Source organism: Castor canadensis, chromosome 14 (assembly GCF_047511655.1).
Source record: "Castor canadensis chromosome 14, mCasCan1.hap1v2, whole genome shotgun sequence".
Lineage (NCBI taxonomy): Eukaryota > Metazoa > Chordata > Mammalia > Rodentia > Castoridae > Castor > Castor canadensis.
Genome location: NC_133399.1, coordinates 82,064,417 through 82,086,652, shown reverse-complemented (window position 1 = coordinate 82,086,652; position 22,236 = coordinate 82,064,417). Strand labels below are relative to the sequence as shown.

General features: G+C 33.5%; 1 protein-coding gene across 21 annotated transcripts in view; it reads left to right on the top strand.

Moving 5' to 3' along the window:
• Positions 1-22,236, top strand: part of Tenm3 (teneurin transmembrane protein 3) — a 2,373,066-nt gene that overhangs the window by 346,200 nt on the left and 2,004,630 nt on the right. For all 21 annotated transcript variants that reach the window (XM_074054924.1, XM_074054923.1, XM_074054922.1 and 18 more), the window contains exon 3: positions 3,503-3,539. The gene's annotated coding sequence lies outside the window, so the exon portion shown is untranslated. The remainder of the gene's footprint in view (positions 1-3,502; positions 3,540-22,236) is intronic.

Sequence of the window (22,236 nt, the reverse complement as noted above, 5' to 3'; positions counted from 1 at the left end):
TTTGATAAATGGTGCATTAGCTACTTAAGCAAAACTCAGAAAATTGTTCTATAGACTTAGATGGTTAAAATATCTATCAATTATGTACTTAAATACCTTTGGACTCTCTCCTCTTTTTCACATTCCCATTGCCATAAGTAGATTAAGACTGCCACCATTTCAGTTATGGAATAGTGCACATATCTCTTAAAAGACCTGTTTCATTCACAGTCTCCATGCCACCATAGTGCTCACCTGATTATGAAAATCCAAAATATGATATAGCCCTTCCTTTATTAATCCTCTACACTCTTTTAGTTTTAAAAGATTGAAACATTTTATTTTTCTGGCTTTTTAAAAAATCTTTTCTTTTTCTTGGGGTTGGAACATTTTAACATAGTATAATGATTTCCAGCTTAATTTCCTGTTTTCCACAAAAGGCTTCCTCTAATTTGGCCAGACATACATATCTGGAAGTATCCTCAGCTATCAGATTGTCCCAAGTCTTCACATCCTTTCCTATTCACTTGATACTGATTGATTAAAGTCAACTCACTTTCTAGAAATCATACTATCGCTTCAACCTCTAAATTTTACACCTAGTTGTGCACGTGCAACATACACACACACATAAAGAGATAAACCCAACCAGAGTAAGCATGCAAAAGGAAAGGTATCCCATTTCAAGGACCAAAATACCCATGTAGTCATTATTTCTGCTTTAATTTCCCATGTCTACAGAGTTCATTTGAAGACTGAGCTTAGGAAAGAAAAAGCTTACTGCTGTTTTTCACAGTAATATAATGTGCATGTCTCATGCTAAAATATTCTCAGACAACTCTTTAATTGATTTAGTTAATAAAGGGGTAGAAAGTTATTAAAAGTGCTGATTGTTCGCCTTTGTTCTACTCTTGTCATATCCAGATCTCCACCAATGCATTCACTATTGTCTTTTTATCTGGAACAACATCTGTGCGTTTGGGGGAGGGATAAATGGTAGTTACTACAGTACTTGTTTGAAAATTATCTGATGTATGTGAATGTGTTGACGTTTCAACAGAAATTGGCAAATGTCAATCTTAGCTTGCCCAGAAAGGAGCCAAGATATCGCTTACTTGTGGCTTTAATTTAGGCTGTGATCCAGTTGTTTATTCCCTGATTAAGTTTGTTGCATGCTGTTTTCATTTTACTTAAAGATGTTTAGGGCATTTTTTATTATACTTGTTTAATACAGAGAAAGACCACTATAGACATCTCATACTTGAACTTTGTTTGGATACCAGGTCATGCAAGTAACCAGCAGCTTTTGAAGCTTTTCATCTGCCTCATCTGCCTACATGTTGTCCCCTCAATGTTGGGCAATCACAACTCAAATAATAATTTTTCTCTACAGGACTGTTAACCATATGCACTGGATTGCTCAGACTGGTCCTGTTTCATATTTATTGTACTAACATCCCGTCTGCTTACTGCCTTCTTTATGCCTCAAAAGTCTCCCCATTTGGATAATACATTTTATGTTGAGTCCATAGTGGAACTCAATAGAGATCAAAATGTCTCTCTCCATGCTTGAGAAAAGAAAAATGAGCAAAAGACAAACTAAATGGCAGAAGAGATGCAGTTTAGGATCCAAGGAAAGAAATGTTTGAAATCTAGAAGTTTTGAGGATAGTTAGATAGATGAAAGATCTTTTGTAGCTGTTAATTGCTAAGGTTCTGAGCCTAAGACTGAAAATGGGAAGACTGAATTCAGAAATAAAAGAAAGACCAATGTCTTAGTAGTTTGAGAGTGTGAGAGTGTTGGGAGAAATTAGAGAATTTCACAGGGTTTAAACAAGAAGTCTTGGCAGCCAATGTCAAGGATTTTCAAATTCACTTTATGAGCAATAAGAAGAAAAGTTAAATAGGACTGGAATTAGATTATGTCTGATTCTTAAAAAATATTCTGATGTCTATGGAGATAAAGGATTAGGGCTGACTTTAGGCACATAACAATAAGGGAATTGTGAAGACCTCTTAGCAACCTAAAATGATAACCATTATTAGAGATTGTGGAAATTTACCCATACTGGTACTAGAAGGGAAAGGTAAGATGTTGTATATCGCTTTTTTCAGTGAGTACTTTATTTTTAAGAACTAATAGGACTAAAAGTTGAGAAATTATTTTTTATTGTTCAGTTTCCTTCTATTCAAGTTAAAGCAAAGAGGTATTTAGAAATCATCTCCCTAAACAGGTGAACATTTGCTTCAATTGATTCATTGACTCTTAATCAGTTTTTTCCTGAAGTGCTGAGTGGGCAGTCTGGGAGAAAATGCGGCCTGATGTTTACAAAGATCAGAAAAGTGAACTTAAGAGCATGGGGTATAAGGAGTGAAAGGTCTTTCCAGCAGCAGAGTTGACCCAGGGGAGCTTAGTTAATCACCAGGTGGCTCCTTCCTGATCATTACCCCCACCCTTCTAAATATTATTAGTCAATCTAGGAAGAGAGTGAGAAGCAATTTTGATGTCCTGACAATTTAACACTCAGGTGAACTCAGATGAATTTACAACCCACCCTACCTCTGTTTACAAATTAGCATCTACGAGGCTTCAATTTTGCAAGGATTTGGATCTTAGTTATTCTGAAGATACAACAAAAATAATATAAAAACCTCTATAACTTGATGAAATAGAATGCCAGCATTTGTGATATACACAGACTATTGAAAAATTGCATGTGCGTACTTTTAGATATATAAATAAGCAGTTCCTAAGGAAATTACACTTGATAATTTTTGTTTTCACTCCTGAGAAAAACAATTCAGGTCTTATAGGAAAGAAAGGAATATACCTTTAAAAAATTTCTTCTACCATTATGGCTTCATCTGGCTCTCTACCATATCACTCCCTTGCCTCTGATTAGGATTAAATATTGAATTGATTCAAGCCAGTTTGTTTCAGGTATATCTTTGGTTCACATTATAAGGAACCATGATTTTACTTATTTTATCAAAGGAATGTTTGTGAGGTATTATAAATAAGAATATCTGAGACTTTAATGCATGTCAGTCTAAAGTACATAAGAGATTCAAACAACTAATGAAATCCTTGAAAAGAGTGCATCTGATATTAATAACTTCTATCTGATGGTACTTTATTTTTATTAGTAGAAATGAAATTCTTCACAACATCTAACCCTTAAAGTTTCTGGTATAGACATTAATTCACACACTTCTCATTATACTCAGTGAGTGGAATATGCTTAAATCTCCACCCATGACCAGGATAATGTGCCCTGTAATTTCTGTTTTTGCTCTCAGACATGAAACTCATTAGCTTTTGTGGTTTCGGTGCACATGCTTTGAACAGAAAAGCATTTAATTATTACAACCAAGGAGGTGGTTTTCATTTTGTGGAAAAAAATTAAATGAGATTAGAAAAAAGTTATTTTAACAAATTTTGCTGTTTTGTTCTAAGTATAATAATGCATCATTGTTTATGTTATTTACTAAATACCAATAAGTGATATGTTTCATTTTAACAGGCAAATTGCTTCCAGAAGTACTTTTCCGTTTTAAAAGGTAAGTGCCTTTAAGAAATATTTTATAAAATTATCATAGTTTCTGATTTATTGCTTTGAAGAGCCTATTAATTTTAAAGCCACATGGCTTACAACTGTGTTGTTCAATGGCAAGGATATATAGTATTAATTATCATAAACTCTGGATTATTGTTCATGGTGCTGACATTACATATAAAGGACAGGCAGGCATATTTTTCTATTTTAGTAAGAATAATTAATTTACTTGGTGATTATTAAAAGAAATAACCTGTTGAAGCAAGATACAAAGAACACAGCTCAGTTTAATCACATTTGTTTCAGTTCTGGATCGATTTAGATAAATTTTCGTAGAAACTACCATGGCCACAGTTTTCTTATTGGTTTTTCTTCATTGTTTGGTTGAATGGCTTTAGAAGAGTGTATAGTCATTTTGGAAATTAAAATGGTTGTATCCCTAGGATATTACTTACCTAGAAGACCATCTATTTTTCACTTAAATACAATCAAGTTTTCAAATTCAGTAATAGATTAATTTCAACTTTGAATTAAAGTTTAATGTTGACTCAGGTAGGATTTAAGTTTCTAGAAATTATATGAGGCTTTTATACCAAGAAATTATCATATGATGGGTTTATTTTTCATCTTTCCATAAGCAATTAAAACATAAGGATGGTATTGTTTACTGTGTTCCTTGCATATTGTGTTTGTTTCTCTAAAAGGTCATGGTAGATGTCTTCAAAAGACACCCTCAGCAGACTTAATGGCAGTACCAATCTCTGGTATTGCTCTTAGTTTGAAGTCTTGCTTGATATATTTTCACTTTCTTACTTTTACACCTGTGGATATACACCTGTAGCAACAAAGACTCATTGTCTTGGGGTATTTGAATCCTGCTTCTGGTTATAATAGCAGAGTAGTTCTATGTGCAATTATGTTGTTAAGATCAGAAAATTCATAAATTACAACTATTTCCTCTGTCTATTCACATGGTCGTATTGCTGTAATAAGATAATATTGGTATATTAGCCTGATATATATATAGCATACTAACAGTCATATCATGTTATGCAGTTAGTAAAGAAATGAATTGTACTGGTCCTTTACAATTTTAAAATAGCACTGTTACTTTTTAAAGCTCTAAATTGCTTTGGTAGAACCCCATACAACTGTTAAGTGACCAAGAAGTATTTTTAAAAGCATTATTCACAGATTTTGCCATGTCATAGTGAGCATTAACTATGATAGAATTATGACAAAATTCTTTTCAGAAATTTAATCTTGAACTATGTACATATATAATTACAAGTTATTATAGTCGGTGTTCAAGGACATTTCACAAGAATAATCAGGAAAAGTAAAAATTTCAAACATATTCCAACTTATTTTCCCTCTATGTTCAAATGTTGTAATGAAATTGTGCTTCAATAGAATTCCCTGGTAGACCTCGCTCCAGCTGTTAATTGTCATGTGACCTCAGACAAGTTACTAATACTCTCTGACACATTTCTATCAGTTGTGAAACCGGGTATGAAATCCATGTTTTTGGAAGACTGTAGTAAAGATGCTGAAAGTAATTTTCCAGTTTTCATTAAGAGTAAATCTTTTGTTATGAGCACATGGCTTTGGACAAATTCTGTATGGCTGTTTAATAAAAGTATAAGCTTATGATGGACTCTTTCCTTTTGTGTATATAAACTTTACCTAGAGTATACTGACCTTATAGAATATTGACATTCACATACGGGAGATATAGGAATAGGTAGAAAACCCATAATATGAAAGCATTTGATGTCCCCACTCCAGAAGAACTAATACAGAAACCTTAAAACGACAGACTATCATGAGCAGGGGATCAGGAACCAAGATAAAGATCAGTTAAGAGTTAATCAACATGGGTCGTAACACATGGGTACATGAAAGCAATAGTAGGAATCTCTCTTTATAGCTATCCTTAACTCAACTAGAAAAAACCGCTTTGTCTTTCTTATTATGCATATGTCCTTTCTTCAACAAAATCAGTGATAAAGGCAGAACTGGACCTGCCTGAAACTGAGGAGGGGAGGAGGTGAAGTGTGGGAGAAGGGGGGCAGGGTGGAGAAATGACCCAAACAATGTATGCACATGTAAATAAATAAACAAAACAAAAAGGGCATAGTGTCTTGCTAACCTCTACACAATGATGCTACATTCCATGGGTGTATATCCATGTATGTACTCATGACACTGATCTCTAGGTATTTTGTGAACACAACCAAATTCCATTTTAGTAATTCTGTATGTACCTTAAAAACTTCTTTCCTTTCATTTATTTCTTTCACTGTTCCTATTTAAGCTATTTGCTGCCAGGAGACCCAGTCTCATTACATAATATACTGAAGCTTGGAACCAGAATCTTGTTCTAGCCTCCTTTATTCCTTCATCTAGTAACACAACTCCCTCTTGAATCTTCTTCAAAGAGAAAAGGTACTTCTGGGTAATAGAATTGGTAAATAATTGAAAATGGCTCAATAGCCAATATTTATGTTTTAATGAGCTTTTGCAATAGCTTCACCTACATACAAGAGAATATGATGATCTCTTTGACCTTGGATCGTCTGAGGTCCAAAATCTTTCACAGATATCCTCATGAACTATGAAAATTGGACTATTTCCTCTCCATATTTACTGAAAACTTCTACATGAATGTAGGACTTCACATTCACAGTATCTCTCCACCACCTCTTTCACTACATGTTAAAATCTTCAAACAGACATGGATTGATGTCAGTCTTCTGAAATTCTGACCATATTGTCCATTTTAAATCTCCTCTGCTGTTCTCTAGTCCCCTTAGATTTTTCTAGCATGCTCTGATACTTTAAGAATAGTTTGAAGTTTTAATCCTGTTTTGCTTGTCACAAATATTCTTATATCTTAGTCCAAAAATTCTGTTAAGATTGGAAGGAATTATTACTTCTATGTTTCTGATCAGGAAATTGAGGAAGAGTTGATGTGACTAAAGTTAAAAGAACAAACATGACTTAATTCTAGAGCCTTTTGATACTCAATCCATTTAAAGTATGCCAATAGTATTCGATCAATTTGAAAGAAATGTATATGCTATTTTCCTTCTAAGGACTCACTCATACATATGGAAATATGAGAGAGGAAAACCAAAAATATATACTGTATGTGGTAATGGGATTCAGCAATTCAATAAGCCTGACTCTCACCAGGCTACTTGCCAGGATAAACTCAATGTTGACAGGGAGCCTGATGTTATTCTGTAAAGTGAAAATGAAAATTGTTTACAAATGATGATATAATCATTTTGGAAAGAATTTTCTACTTGAATAATGCAATGCATATATGATATTGATAAAGTTCATGAAAAAACACAAAATCCTATGACAATGAGAACATTTTGATTGATCTCAACTGCTATTTTAAGTGCTTTAATAGCAAATAATTAGAAATTATTGATATACATTGATTTTACCTTGAATTTCCATGGTTTTTTTTGTTATTAATGAAAATTTATTACTAAATTCTGGTGTCTCCAGGAAATAACTTTCTTCTAGATCAGTGTAAATGACTACTGGTTTACCTCACTATTCTTGAGCCCAAACCTACTCGTTATATCTACCATAAAGCAATTTCCCAAATTGGTGTTTTGTTTTTATTCTTTTTTCCCTCTTGAATTTTTAGTTACCCTACATTCTTTTTGATAAATTTACATAGTGATGCTAAAATGGTTTGAGAGTAGGACCATTCTTTTGGTAACCATCCATGCAATGACTTTAAATAGGCTTATAAGTTAGAAGTTTGATAAGAACATCCATTATGAGTATTTCCAGCTTATGAGAAGTCCTTAAATATAAAGTTAATGCTTCATAATAAATTTCATTTTTGTCATACAATTTTTTCTTAGAAGACTGAAAAAAATCTAGAAAATTCTTTCATTTTCATCTGGAATGTCCTCACTTGCAGGCAGCATTTAACACATACAGTTGTATTGTTGGATTTCTTGCCATATGCAAAGATCTATCTCTTTTTATTTTATGATCACCTCTTCTAATCATTTTCAGTAACCATGAAATTACCTGAAGACATGGTACCTTGGACTGGCAGAGTGGCTCAAGTAGTAGAGTGGCTTCTTAACAAGTGCTTCATTTTCCTTCTTTATATATCCCAACTTTTGATTACTTTTCCTGCAATTTTGTCATTTTCAAGTCTATGAGACCTAAGTTTATCTTCATCTATGTTTTAGGTGAATATATATGGCACTGAAAATCGCATACAATATTTTTTTTAAATTTGTTTTAAAAAATTGTTTCGTTTTACATAGAATAAAGCTCAATGTTCTTTCCTTTTTCCTACATATTATCACACACTTACCTCTACAAATTAACCTTAAAGTTAATAAGTAAAAGTTGGCCTTGCTTATTTCTAAAAAGTGATTTAGAGGAATGCATAAGCCACCTCAGAATTCTCAAGAATTAATTTCTTCAGTTAAATAAATATAGCCAGCACAAAATCTTCATACGAAAAATAAATACATATGTTACATCTTGAATCATATAATCTGATGAACCAGATAAGATTCTCTTTCCACAGTGAAATGTTTATAGAAAGAGGAGCAAATGTAGCTGACTTGTGATAAATTTAAGTTGAAAAAAATCTACTGTAATCCAATTACACCACACCCACTAAGATGATTTGATGTTTCAGTGTCATCTACTAGATTTTATTGTTTATTTTTTTACACATGAAATAGAGAAGTCCATTTGCAGGCACACCCTAATTCTGTATCTTAGGTAGACCCTTGCCCATCTTATTCTCTGTCGCAAGAGGCCTCAAGGCCTCCCTTGCCCTCTATCTTCTTTCCTTTCAGTGAGTGAGCATATCTGGAAGAAGATAAGCAGGGGAATGGACAGTGAGATCAACTATCCATTTTCTTTTCTCTCTCCTACTTAAGCTTACTTCAAACTGTGTTCCTTGACCCCAGCTCTCAGTTCCTCTGGAAGCACACTTCCCTAAAACTCTCTTCTGGGTTCCAGAAACTTCTTCTTCCCTTGCTCCACCATTCTCTCAGTGGTAAAGATTCTCCTTTGGAACCCCTTAGATTTTCTGAACACTCAACATAATGGTTCCTTTGATAATGTTTCCTTTCTTGAATGATCTGAGAATAATCCTAGTTTGAGGAAGTGCCGTATGTTTCCACCTGAAGCTGAGTCACACTATCCTTTATACAATTTAAGTATCCTTATCCAAGTATCCCTTATCCTAGATGCTTGGGTGCTTGGAATTTGAATTTTGGAGGGGAAATATGTGCATATTTTATGTACATCATAATGAAATACTTTGGTGATGGGACCCAAGTCTAAATACACAATACATTTATATTTCATATGCAATTTACTGTCATAACTTGATAGTAATTTTGTACCATCAGACCTGGTCCCATGAGGTCAGATGTGGAATTTTCCACATGTGAAATCACGTTGGCACTAAAATAGTTTCTGATTTGGGGGCATTTCAGTTTTCAGGTTGTTGGATTAGGGACACTCCACATTGTGCATGGTTTTATTGTTTGATTTGATTTTGTGCTACATTATGTTTTGAACACTATTGCATGTAAGTTAGTATTATTTTGCCACATTCTAACAGCTTCATGCTACATATGTACTACAAGTGAACATTTACCTTGTTTTCTGTTGCTATCTATTAATGGCAATGCCATAATGAGCACTTTGTAGATATACACATCCTGCATTATTCACTTTGGATGAATTCCCAGAAGTGAAATAATAGAGTTCATTTCCAAATGGTAATTTGTTATTAGTATTGTAGATTTATAACCTAAGAAACACCCTCTATCCTCCTTCAGCTGTGTCATCTTTACATTCCCTCAAGCATTTCGGCAGTCCCTTGCAAGCCCTATTGATTGAAAACGGGGGACACTGTATCTCCAGATGCCAGGATTTCCTGAAGATATGTTCTAAACTTTGGTTTTTACTAATAAAAACATCAACCTATTTTCCTTAATTAGGTCCTCGAAGTAGAAGCTCTCATACTTAAAAACCCAACATGTTGAGCCAAGCTATAGAGACCTCTGCTACCAAAGAGCTGTTTAAGACTTCAGGGCAATCTGCTGAAAACCCTTCAATATGCATCTGTCCATGTTTCATTTGTCCCTGATATCAGTTCATCCCTTTTCAGGATACAAAGTCTGTATCTACTTTAATTGTCCTCAGTCCATTCTTTTGTCCCATACAGTTAGGACCAAAGGTTCCCTTTCAACCTTGAGCTCAGATCTTTCTATCCACTTGGCTTTTATACTCCCCTTATTTATTCTTTATCTGCCTATCTGTGTTTCCACATTGATCTAAAGCCTAGCACAGCAAGACCTAGCATAGCCTCCTTTGAGGAAATTAGTCAAAATGGATTTCTCTACACCAGTAAGGAATGAACTGAACTGAACGCTTCCTAAAGGAATATTAGAGGAGCTGGAGGAGTCTAATATACCCAAGAAGCTCTGGGGACAAAACTATGAACATTTCAAGTAATCATAGAACTAATCAGTAAACAATATGCTTTATCAAATTCAATTTCACATATAAATTGAATAATTCCTTCCATATTTTATTTTACCCACCTTCAATAATCTCTGGCCCTTGCAACCATTTTTTTCAACCATGGAAATATCCATTGTACATTCTAAAAGAACCGAAGCAGTGGAAATAAATGGCAAATAAAACAAAAATTCGGCCTTTTTTTTCCTTTTTTGTTAAATGGAATTATGAATTTCATGCTACTCAAATTCTCCATTTGTAACTATAATAATGACCTAGGTGATACAAAAATTGTCAGTAGAGTTATCAGCATGCTTCTACAACTTGGATAAGAGCCCAGAAAGATTTACAGAATGAAAATCTGGAGTGTTTTATAAATATTATAAATAGTGCTCTCACTGAGGAAAATGTGTGCTTGGAGACAAAAATTCTTACAAGGAAAATGTAAAATAATCATATAAGTCATTTCATGAAAATGTCTCCCATGCTTTCTACCTCTGATTAACCCACTGAAAACTAATCATGTTCCTGAAAATCAAAGAAATAACCTAATATAAAATAATTAAAATACCTTTTTCTTTGTGATTTTCAATGTGGGCATTTCTCAGACTTGATTTCCCTAGTATCTAGACATTCCCAGTATTCAGTGATGCATAAGTTTTGTATGAGATTCTGATGGAGAAGTATGTGTCTTTTAGCGCTTTCAATATATATGAATCTTTTAAAATGTACATATATGAATGTTAATGGGATTCTGATTAATCACATAAAAATATCATGTGCCCTGAAATTTCTAATTATACTACTATTGTTTATTAAAAATAATAATAAGAGTTGTGTTTGGTGGGAAGCTGAGATGAAAGGATTATGAGTTGGAAGCCAATCCAGTTTACATAGTGAGCCTGGGAGACTCACATTTAAAGAGAGAGAGAAATAATGTGCTAATGTCAAGTTGAAGCTATCTGAAGCCAAGAGCTTTACAGACCAAGCTTACAATATATTTCAAATATAGAAAATTGTTGTGAGAAATCATCTTGTGACAAACAAGAGTTCAACAATGTAGAATTTACAAAAATCTCCACTATAAGATTCAGTAATGTGCTCACATTGCAAGGGGACATTCAGTACCAGGTAAAGGATGTCATCAGTGATAATGTATTAACCCAGTTAATTTTCATTATAATGGATTCATGATTTTATTTATTAATTTTGAGGTTTTTCAGTTGTGTGAGGACTAATTTTCTGTTGACACACAAATAGGTAATATTGAGTGAAAACCAATTTTAATCAAAATTCAATATTTGTGAAAAATTTTTGCTTAATATATGGCACATTCATTGTTAAATTTTGAGAAACATTTAATATTAGTTATTTTTCTGCCATTCATAATCTGAATTATATTTAGTTTTGAATGAGGCTTTTCCTCCAGTAATAGTTCTCCCACGAATTCAGTTAGGCATAAAGTACAGACGTTAAATTGTAAATCTACTTCCTCTGAATAGCTCAAGAATTTCTGCATAAAGTGTAGGCATTGGATATGGTATATACAGATACTTCTCAATAAGACATAAATCTAACTATGATATCTAGAAATTTTCATTCTACTTTACCAAAAGCGTAAAGAACCAAATGAACAAACATGAAACTTGAGTAATGAAGAATTTGGAAAATGATTCAACTTTTAAACAAATTGAAACCACATTCCATAAAGGTGTAAAGAGTTCTTGTAGTCATTGTGGAAATATATATTATCTGTAAGGTACATGTTACTTGTTATTAATAAATGTTACCTGTGATTCTTTAATTACCATTTCATAATTCATTTGTGCAATGTAATTCTAATCATATTGGATTCTGTCAATCTTCTTCATACTGTGTTTCCTGCTATTAAAAAGGATCCCCTCAAACTATTTTTTTTCACATGCTCAACACCTTTTACTATCTATATTTAGGTCTTAAATGATATTCAAGCCCACTTTTCCTTTGCCTATCTATTCAAATTTTTCTCTGGCCCTGTTGCAGGACCATTTCATCAACCAACATTCTCTGCTCAATGATCCTAAAATATACCTTGTTTGTTTCTGCCTTTCATCTATGAACCTTCCTGTAAAAAATCTCTAATTATATTTCCCGCTCCGAAGTCATTATATCAGATAATATATGGATTGTTAATTTTTATTTACTTATATTTCCTGATATTTGGAAATATTTCTCCTATATTTCTACAATTAAATAATAACATTAGTGGGGAGTTTCATTTCATGTAGCACACAGTGTGGTTCTTGACCTGTCATTGGAATCAATGATATTTTTTGCTGAATTAATGTCTTTAGCTTCAGTTTTATATTTAGCATATTAAAATATGGGCTATTAAATTATGTTGCATCATTCATATGTCCTGTATAATATTTTGAAACAAAACTGATTCCACGTAGAAAGAATGGTAAACAAAATAACCGTAACAAAATATTTTGGCCTCCAAGTATCGGAACTAAATTATCTACATTTTAGTAGAATAAACATGTTCCTGTTATTAAGCACTTGTTTCAGAATCTGAGAACCCCTAAGTCCCATAATAGGCCCTCATTTATCTCATCCTCAGGATTACCCCAAGTATAAAATGAACAAACACAGAAAGCATATTTTGCAAAACTAAAAATACTTGATTTTAAATGCATAAAAAATCAGATAACCTATCAAATATTATTTATCGTTATTCAAATTAGAGAATTTATTAGTTTTAAGTGAAAGTCAAGATAACTTCATGAAAGTTATATAAACACATATCAAACCAGACATAATATATTATTCTTTTTGACAAAAGGGAAAACTTCTATAGTTCCTTTAAATTTATTCAGGTCAAACTCTTTATGTTTTACTTGAGCACATTGGAAATGCCAGATGGATTCAGGTCTATGATCCAGTCACCAAGTTACTCCAATATATTGTTTTTGATGATGGCAAAATTAAACTTTCTAGTAGAGTATGGCTGTATACTATATATCAACCTTCAAAATTCAGGAAAGTTTGTTCTTTTCCAAAGATGTTGTTTTTTCAACTGCAGACTGACATTGACTTCCCTGGTATTGAAAAATAGCAGTTTGTGCTCCATTTTTAAATCTACAATGTAGTTCCTTTTGTAAACATTCATGGCAGCAGAGACCACAGAGATTTTATTACTAAATGATAGTCCAACTCAATTAGACCAATTTTGTTCAGAAAAAGGGGTAAAACAAAAATAAAGTTTGCATGTAATTAGTTCAGGAGGTTTTAAAGAATGACAGTTGGAAATTATTTTTTCCCAATTAAAATTTCAAGAAAGCTTTTTTAGGAATTAATTTTATAATAACATTTTAAACAAATAATTTGCATAGAAGTAAACTTATATTCAAGGGGATATTGGTCTTTATAATTGGACTTAGTCGTACAAAATCTAGAGCCTCATCAACATTCTTGCAATTCAACCATAAACTACTTAAGATATATTTATTTGTTTTGACACATTAGGGACTGTTTCAATTCACTTAGGAAACAAAATATACATTCTTAATTTCTTTCTCTCTTCTTCAGGAGAATCAGAAGATAAAAGAGTTATTTCATTAAGCTTTGACCTTTTATAATGCAGCCTCTAAACAACATCCTTATTAGTAAAATGTGGTGTGAGGGGAGGAACAATGAATATTTATTTAGAACTGACTTTTAGCCAATTTTCCATAACCTAAAGGCATTATATTATATACCAGAATACAAGAGCATTTCAGTTCTTATGTACTTACGATTTTTTCCCACACAGGGAAAAGTAGGCAGAAGTACCTACTCTATACTTTCTAGAACTCATTTGTCAAAAGGCTCACTTGTAGTTGGAAGCTATAACAGACATTTCTATTCAGTCATAAAATGTTAAATAGGTATGAATTTATACCTATTCAGATATAAATAGGTATAAATTCAAGTTAAAGAGTTAAAATACGGAGGAGAGCATGCTAATTATCTTGATCTCCTAAATTTGGAACAAGTGACTTTTAAGAAATAGAGAAATAGTTAAAATGAAAATAACTTGTATCCCTGAAGTCAGTCTTTGAGACAGTTGAAGGCTGGTAAGCAACTTTTTTTAAGAACATTCTTACTGTTGTCATTATGTTTTCCTGAAGAGAATGTATCAGCCATACCTTTCAGCAGAACCACTATAATTGAGTGAATAGGTAAGTTGAATTATGGATGTTGAATCCACATCTTGCTAAAGGGAACCAAAATTCTAACATCTTGAACAGAATGCCAGGGCAGCTTCGATGCAGTAGAATTCCCATTATACACATTTTTTTTCATGACTCCTGACTGTATTGGATGTCTGCAGGAATCACATCTCTAAATCACTTGCAAGTAATGAAGGACAGAAGAGAAATAATAAATTTTTATCACTTTCACTTGTCGGTTTCTGTTTTCACCATTTAATTGGTATTTGAGTGTAATATTCATTCCTCTTTATGCTCTTAATGTTTTTGCTAAAACATTATATGCTCATAAAGCAGAGACTGAATATTTTTGTTTTTGTTAATTTGTTACTTTAAAAATGTGTATCAGTTGAAACTTCATAAACCATTTTGCTTGGTGTTAAGCAAGTTGAATGCATGATTTCTTCCTTTGAACTCAGAACACTTTCAAAGTATCTTTTATGACAATTCAGAATGCTTGATATTATAGTTATTTGGGAATACCTTTCCCTGAAATATAACCCCCAACTATCAGAGCTCAGTGCCAAGTACCTTGCTTGTTCTTGTCAAATATTCAATAAATATTGGATGAATGAATAAGTAATTATTGCCAAATAGAATTCACTACCAACGTAAGCCATAGGCTTCCACATTCTGGAATAACTTCCAAAATTAACTAGAGCTCAACAATGTAGATAAACATTTTCAGAATGGTCGGGATGTGATTAAAGTATGAACAGTAAATACACATGTTTTTAAAATAGTCACTGTTTCAGAAAATGGAAATTACAAATAAGCAATTGGGTGATGAGTAAGAGAAAGTCAGAAAAATCTTAGTGGGACTTTGGGAGCCATTTGATTTAAGTAAGAAAGTTCTACCCAAGTCAGAGAATAGGGCATCCAAACCCAGCAGGGCTTGCCTGATGGGAAGGAAGCCAGATTGAGAGTGCTGCAGAAATGATGAACAAGTATAGATTGACTGTCTACTGTGTATAGGGCATAGTGAGAGGAAGAGGGTAGATAAATTTTTAAGATTGGAGGTGATAGTCATAACCCTTCAGGAATGTAAAGTTGACAGAGACAAGCAAGATATAAGAAAACCCAACAATGTTTGTGGAAAGTATAGTGCTTGAAAGTCACTGTTGAGAGATTTGAATAGAATTCCAGGGAGCCAGAGGCTTGTGAGCAATATATTATATGAGATAATGGATATGGAAATCCTTTATAAACTGCAAGATGCTGTAAAAAATGTGAGATAAAGTCATTAGGTGTCTCACTAGAAAGAAGTCTACAATTCTCTGGCAAGCCCTTTTGAAATGATGTGTTAGTTAGCCCTAGGAGATAGAAGTTATAGAGCAAACCACCAGCTGGATAATGATTGGCTAAGCTGATCTGAGGTAACAAAGGAAATAGTGGACAGGGACTGATATGTGTCTAATATACACATTGGCTACTAATGACTTATTTGCAAACAATGTTCCCATAGTAGTTGCAATTTTCCATCCTTTCTATGGAGCTGGTTAACTTTGTATATATAAATCATGCTATCAGTTTGTAAACCACCAAATGCTTTCGGAATTGGATTAGTAAAAATATTAAAGAATGCACACCTTATATACATTACAAATCCTTTGCATGAATTTACTCCAATACAATGCCTTTAAAACATTCATAAAAATTGCAAGTCAAAAGGGATGAGACCAAGGCCATTTGTAATTCCAGCACTCCGGAGGCTGAGGCAGGAAGATCAAGAGTTTGGATTCAGCCTGGGCTTCATTGTGAGTCCCAGGCCAGCCTGGGCTATGTAGTGAGACCCTACCTCAAAATAAGTAAGCACATAAATAAATAAATAATTTTTAAAAAGGATCAGACTAAAAATAAGCATAAACTAAAATTCTACTTTTCTATTTTGTATTGAATTTTTTATTTAAAGTTTTGATCACAGTTTTAAAAACATGTAACTCTCATATGATTAAATTCACTGTTTTCAAGTATGTGATGCAGTGTTCTTTTATTAATTTTGTATTATCATATTATTGATGTACTGATGACAAATTGTGACATTTAAAAGTGATGCAGTGTTCTTTTTGCATAGTCACAAAGTTGTGCAACTGCACCACAATATCTAATTGAAGACAAGGCTGACTTTTATTTACTCCATGGATCACCTGTGCACACAGTGTTCTATTTAACCTGAGCTTTAATGAGTGTTGACTTATATTGTACCAAAGTATATAACCATTAAGTGTAATAATAAAGGTATTACCATTGGAGTGCCCATATCCATTTCTTCCTTGAGGTGTCTTACATCTTGGTAAGCAGACAACCTCTCCTTTGGACATTCCTACCAGCCATTTTTTTTTTTTTTTTAGTTTCAGGCATATCCTCCATCAAGATGCAAATGAAGAGTAAGTAAAGCTCATTGAAATTTCTAAAAGTCCACAGGAGTCAAGGGACCTTGGAGGACACCCTTAGTCTATTTATGTAAACATCACTTTTTGCCAACTAAACAAAGTGTTAAGGATTTATTTCACATGAGCAATGCCTTAGCATAATATTTGGACTCATTTCTGTTTCAATTTTTCACTGTAGCAGCTTAGTTCCTTAATTTTTTCATAATGGCATCTTTTGTAGAAAAACTTACAGAACCTGTCCTACCTTATATTTTATGGAATTTATACCATTCCCTAATATTTTGTATGGCTGATATTATACTTTTGCTTCGAGTTCATACTTCTGGAAGAGTTCTAGATTGTATGTGTGATTTTAAACATAACAATGTTGTCGATTCACTTTGGTTCAAAGCATGCTTGAATGCATATTTTTGACTGATTTTATATCTCTTCCACTTAAACAGTAGAGTCAGAGTATTGTCTCTTTCTAGGTGCCTAGGAAGAAGCACAAATTAAAAATTGGAACAGTATTCATATGTTGGAGAAATCAGAGTAGGGATACCTCTGATTGGCAACTAGACCTCTTCATATGGAGCATGAAGCCAGAACAAGTATCAATAATATGTAGCATGAGGAAGTCCTTTTAATTAAATGCAAGAAAGCAAACTATGGCTGAGAGACCTAGGTGTAGGTATGAAGCATGTAATGCATGAAACTGACCAGTGTGACAACTGATATGGGAAAGGGAGTACTTCCAAGTGACTAATTTGAAGACCAGAAAACAGAGTTTACCCATTTGTTTATGGGTCAAGCTATAGACTTTAGGATATCTGGGGTAGTGAAACAGAATGTCATTAAAGAGCCTTGCTATGGTGGAGGAGGAAAGATCAAGTTGCTGAAAATTTCTGGAGTCATTTCTATGTTGTAGATAATGACAATTGCTCTAAACTATAAACTTGATCCATGTTGCTTAAGAGTAAGCAATTCCCAAGGGAGTGCATAGGGCTCTCCGACCAGATCTGAGATCACCTGTGTCAGGAGAAAGGATCTGTGCCTGTGTGATTTATATTTCTGCTTAAGCACACCCTTCACTTCCCATACAGTCCATTTCTCTCTTGTTGAACTCTTAGCAGCTTGCTTTTTCATCACTTGTTCTTGACCTTTTCATAACCTTTTGAGTAGGTAAAAATAAAAACACATTAAGATCTCCTAGAGGAATGTTCAAGAATTCCATCAGGAAATTTTTTCAGCAGGTTTCTCTGCTATCTTGTTCCATAAAACAAAGTCTTCTCTCAGATTCCACCTTGTTATATCTTATGGCATGGTCCCTTGAAAGCAAACTCTACTTGTAAATAAAAGATCCACAGTATTGGTTCTATGTCCCTTTGAACATCCTCTTGCTTGAAATTTAAACACAAATCAAAAACTTTTCAGATCTGAACTCTGTCAATCTCTTGATTTTACTGCTAGAACCAAATGAATCAATAGTAACCATTAAACTATCTTCTGCATCCAACAAATAACCCTAGGAATCACAAAATGTAGCAAGAATAAACAAACGACAGGCAATGCATGTTTTATAGCCCATCATTTAATGCCTTAACTACAGTATGCACTCATTTTAAAGATACTACTTTGCTCTAGCAAACAATACTTAGGATTTATCTGAGTGCTGCCAAATGCAATGATCCAATCAGCATGATTTAAGGATACACCATTGCAGCACATTACTGGCAGGGTTTATTTTTTAACACACTTGAGAATGGTCAGTATTGTAAAAGCATCATTACATGTGGCTAACTAGCTGAGAAAATAAAAGCAAATGTGGGAGGAATGACAAAATTTATCATGTATAGGAAAATGGCAGATTTGGAGTTTATCAAATTTATTTTAGGGGATAAGAGTAAATAATGGAAATAAGATTTCCTTGTCACTTATTTAATAATGATAATTTATTTTGTTTTTGTTGCTATTTATAAGAATCTTCATTGCAAAGAATGCCAACCAGAATTTTGTCTTCATAAATCGGAGCCAAATTATCTGTAAACCATGTCCTGAACTCTCACTTGATTAATTTCTTTGTGTGTGTCAGGAAGATAGGATGTTATGGTCAGGGTTAGAGGTCCAAGACAGGTTTTCTAAGATCCACCTAACAGACAGTGGCTGTCATTCTTGGCTGTAGTATATGTGGACAATGCAGTCCTCATCCCACCGTTAGAATGGACAGATTCATATGTTCAGTCATTCTTCTTTCCAGGAACTCAATAAACACACGTTGAGCCCACTCTACGCATGTCAAGCAATTTGTTAAGTGCAATTTCCTATCCTTGAGGAATTCATGCACAGTTGCCTCCTTGGTTTTCAGGTTCTTGTCTGTACTGTGAGGACCCTGCCTCTGTCTGGAAGGATTAGAATGCCTGCTGCCATTGACCCCTAGTCAAATCTTCTCTTTCTATAAAATGAAATCTTGGAGGTTGAACAATGGATATTGGATATGTCTTGTGAAAAAGTCAGCATTGTAAGGATTATGAGTAATTATTAGAGAATACTGATGTGTGTTTTGGTAAAGTTTGAGTTTTAGAAAAATACTGGTCTTTGGAATTTTCCTTTACTTACAGAAAAAAAAAAAAAGCACATCAAGCACTATAGACTGCTATGAGTTTTGTCACCAAAAATACAAGATTAACTTTTCCCCTCAGGTACAAGAATGTCATATGTTATTTCACCAACACAATTAGTTTAATTCTTGTCTAATAACACTGATATGTTACAGAGAAATCCAAAGAGATTAAATCTACTTGTCCTGTTCTTGGCACCTTGAATGTATCTCTATGGTCACAAATCCACATAGGCACCACCAGGAGATAAAGCCAATTACGATAAAGACAGGTGAGTGTGCACAGATCAGTCTGACCACATACTCTTTAGGGAGTTATTGGTATCATAGGTTTGCAAATAAGTCACTTGAATGTATTTGCTAAAAATCTAAAACCGGGAATAGTTTCTAACATGTCACTTCAACTCATTTAAAGTGTTTTCCATTGTTAAGAACATGCTATTCAAACCCACTTGTTAAAAATATTGTATCCTTCACAAGGAGCTTTACATCCTTTGTCACATTTTTAAGATAATATACAAATCTTCATAAAAAAATCTGAGATAAAAGGACTTTTTCTAGATAATAATGAATAATTTTTTAACTTTCTTATATATTCAGAGAATTGTTATATATTTATAGGTTTCTTTATTTCCACTTAAATACAGAATGATAAACTCATTTGTTCATCAAAAATCCACTTTTATTATTTTTATTAGACATGTGCAAGATTATGTTAGAAATTTGGAGGAAAATTATGTTTTTTTTTTTTGTTTTCAATGATCACTTAATTTTAAGTAATTAGATTAGATCAACATAAATGTATACTTGTATATGTTATATATTTATGTATAATATACATATATATATATATATATATATATATATATATCAACCTATTTTTGTTTTAGGGCTCAATAACAACAATAAAAAATCTTTCCCATTCAGAGAGTTTCACTTGCCCTGTTTTCAGGCAGGTATCAATCATCTATGATATATTTTTCTCCTCTTCAAACTATTTATCCTACACCATTACATTCATAAGCTTATCAGAAAATTAGTTAAGGCATTTTCACCAGAAATTTGCCCCATGCTGTCTGCTTCATATGCATTTCTTGAGTTAACCAAAGAACATTAAAAGGTAACTTATAGGGAAAAATGAATCTGTGACTATCTGAAAAGAGATATAGAAAATAGTATTATGTAAACAAGTCTTAAAGTCGAGAGAGGTCAGCTTTTTGAATATTAGTTAGCAGCAAACAGGTTTACAATATAGTAAATTTAGTTTCAATCTTTGATAATCATATTTGGTAAAACAGGAAACCTTTGAGATTTTTCATGTTAGAAATTGTCTAAGACACAAACAAATCTTCCTGAGGCTAGCTTTTCACTTGCACTGAAATGCTGAGATATAGTCATGGGGATGTCCCCTCTCATGATGCGCTTAGATTCTGCCTGAGAATCATTTCAAACCTGTTGCTCCATTCAACCACCAGCAACTGAAATGTATTATTACTGAAGTAAGAAATCAAATGCCATTTCTGCTTCAAAATATTTCCTGTTACATTAGTCTGACATGCGCAGACTTCAAACTTCACTTTGTCTTTCATCATCATGATCCCTTATGTCTTGAATAATGGAACTACACTGCACTCAGTCTGTTCTATCATTACCTACAGTCTCTCTGGGTGAACAGAAAATGCAACATGTACTTCCACTAGAGAATGTTAGTTGAATGCCTTTAGTATGAGACATTATAAGAAATGTTTTGAATATGTCATTTCGTTCAATCCTCATAAAATCTATGAGGTAAGAATTACAATTGTCCCATCATATATGAAAACCTTTAAAGCTCAGTGAAGTTACTTGACCTATTAGAAGTTACAAGTACATTCCAGCGTGGCAATTCTAACAAGAGCTATGTGCAATTAAAGTCTGGATATTTAATGTGCATACTAAAAACTACCTCACCATAAAAGAAAACTTCATTGTTTACATGACTTTATGTGTTCAGTTGTAATAATTAGTTTTGTTGTATTGTAGTTCTGATGAACTTCTGTCCTGGTAATTCTAGCTAATTCTGAGGCCTCAATTTTTTGTGTATAAAATGAGGTACTGCTAAGAGGTTCTTTTTATTATTACTATTATTATTATTATTGTCATTGTTATTCTGGGTGGGGGCACATTGTAGCATTTACAAAAGTTCTTACAATGTATCAAATATATCATACTTGAATTTACCCCCTCCACTGCTCTCTTTCATCACCCCTCCTCATTCCTAGAACAATTCAACAGATATCATTTTTGCATTTACATACATGTATATACATTATTTGCACTGTATTTATCCTTCTACCCTTTTCCCCACCACCTCCCCCCTCCCACCAGTGCCACATCCCCACCCCCACCCCACAGAACCTGTTCTGCCCTCCTGTTCTCCTATTTTGTAGAAGAAAAAACATAAAAGATAAAAAGAGGGACATGGTATTTATGCTACTTTGAGATAAAGATAGCTACACAGGGAGTTCCCTTGTGTTGTTTCCATATACATATGCATTACAACTCCAATTGGTTCATCTCTATCAGTCCTTTTCACTCCTCCCTAGTCTACTTCCAGTGGTAGTCCCGGACAGATTAAGATTTCCATATTCATTCCTGTACCATGAGAACAACAACCTCATTCAAGTTTTTGGTTTCCTTCCCTTGTCCAATCCCTCTGAGCCTGACTAACTTTACTTAAGATGATATTCTCCAGTTCCATCCATTTACCTTGAATGACAAAATTTCATCCTTCTCTGTGACTGAGTAAAATTCCATTGTATATAAATACCATATTTTCTTAATCCATTTGTCATTGGTGGGGCATCTTGGCTGTTTTCATAGCTTAGCTATTGTGAATTGTGCTGCAGTATATGTGGGTGTGCTGGTGCCTTTGTAGTAACCTGAGTCACATTCCTTCAGGTA